This window comes from Camellia sinensis, chromosome 5 (genome assembly GCF_055761805.1).
Source record: "Camellia sinensis isolate YWXY chromosome 5, ASM5576180v1, whole genome shotgun sequence".
Taxonomy (NCBI): Eukaryota; Viridiplantae; Streptophyta; class Magnoliopsida; order Ericales; family Theaceae; genus Camellia; species Camellia sinensis.
In genome coordinates, this window is record NC_138965.1 from 56,960,211 (window position 1) to 56,962,235 (window position 2,025).

The following is a 2,025-nucleotide window of genomic DNA, read 5'->3' on the forward strand; positions in this document are numbered from 1 at the left end:
AAAGAAATATAGCAATCAAGATACCCTCCTTATGCCTGTTTAACTCCAAGAGATGCATGGTAAGTGTTAAACTCATAAAATCTTAGTTACATGAAATTCTTAAAACTAGTGACTTAAATCAATTGGCAGCACAATCTCAGTTACATAAATGGTTTTCGGTTACGACTCATAATAACACCTCAACCAAATAATTAGGAAAATGGTTTTCAAGGTATTACTTGTAAGTTCATTGTGAACCCACTGAACCAATAAAAATTTGGGAAAAAAAGAAAAGAAAAAATAAAAAAAGGAAATAGTCGTGCAAGTCAAGTGTGACAGTATATATTACATTATTATCTATACATCATGAAAAATTAAGTAAACAATATACAATTTATCATCAATATCAATCATCATTTCACTCGTGTTGTTAACATTCCTACACATAATTTTTGTACTAGAGCATTAACCCAACAGCCCATCTCACAAGAAGCGCCTGCCCGGGGCTCTTGCTCAATTTCTTTGCTATTCTCTCAACCGTTAAGACCATGACCACTCTCTCGTGAGCCCAACAGCAAGTATGCTCAAATATTCAAACCAGAATTACTATGGAAACAAAAATACAATTAATTTGTTAAATGGAAAACAGTAAAACAAATTTATCAAATAAACAAGCTAATTGAACAAAGCAGATTAAGATGCAAAGCATATGAAAGATGAGTACTACCTTATAGTTTTCCTTGTGAACATTGAAACCCATAAGTTTTGCAAATTCCTGCATTATTAATTAACAGATAGCTTCAAACATAACTCACTAACATTGTTTCATTTTTCGCACCTGATGAAAACAATGATGGACATGAGAAACCAGCATTGTGGATCTGGAAAATAGTTAGGCCATTCATAATGTTCTTAAAAAATTTCAAAGCATCAGAAACAGGAAGCAGCGTTCCTGAAAACTACCCTCCTATGCAAGCTATGAACTTCAGCACATCAAAATGGAGTTGCAATGTACAAACAAATATCCTCGTTATACAGCGGCAAATGAATTGGAAACTGTTCTATATTTCAATACAGATTGACAATGAAGTAGCATCCCTTCTAGGTGATAGAAGTACATCAAAAGCTAGAGGAGGCCATTCAAGTAGCATTGTACAAACGAAAAATCTTAAAATATTATAGTTAAGGCTCTTCAAATTCAGATGTTAAAATCAATTACTTGAACAAGTACAGAGAGAGCCTGATCGTTTGTCATGATCTCAACGAGAGAGTTCTGCTTGTTAGCGCATGACTATTCAATATAGGGTATACACACCAATTCATTCAATGGCAATAAGAAGCTACAGTTCTACATTCTAGATATTTCTTGTGAACGCAATCAATTTTTAGGAGGAACAATAGAAACAATTCAAGGTCAGAAATGAACTATATGAAAATTCTAGATGTGTGCCAAGATTTGTTTGTAGCCTTGCACCTTTTTCGCATACAACTATGTAAGAGGAGCTAATTTCAGTCCGCTAAATTAATTAGGCCCAATAGCCCAAGATTAGTGGGCCCGAATTTATCGCAAGTCTAATATTAGTGGGCCCGGATTTATCGCCATCAAACGGGCTGAATCGCTCTAGGCCTTGAAAGGGTTCGAATCCACGAACTCAGAGACTTACTCGGACCCGGACTCGAAAGGGTATTGAGCTATCCTAGAGATCCGAGGCACTCGGACTCGAAAGGATTCGGATCCACAAATCTAGAGATCTGCAGCACTTGGCTTCGAATAGATTCAAACGCAATCTAGAAGCCGCTCCGTTAATGAGTCCCAGAACACTTGCGGGCTCGGAGCTTTCCGGGGTCTACGCATCAGAACCATGGGCGTAATGGAGTTCGAACAAAGGACCTGATCCCGAGGACGGTGAGTGGAGATAAATTCACTCTTCGGTTAAACTAGCCTATACCTGGGTCGAGGTGGCACGACCCCGGGGGGTCCATGAGACTCGGCAATATTTTGCGGCAGGACGTCCTCTGGGACTACCCCTGACCCTTTTGGGATGA

General features: G+C 38.4%; 1 long non-coding RNA gene across 1 annotated transcript; it reads right to left on the reverse strand.

Moving 5' to 3' along the window:
- Positions 1–293: 293 nt before the first annotated feature.
- Positions 294–1,468, reverse strand: LOC145790112 (uncharacterized). The gene is made up of 2 exons (XR_014328752.1): positions 707–1,468; positions 294–585 (listed from the first exon to the last, which is right to left on the reverse strand). It is a non-coding gene; the product is annotated as an uncharacterized LOC145790112 (long non-coding RNA).
- Positions 1,469–2,025: the final 557 nt, after the last annotated feature.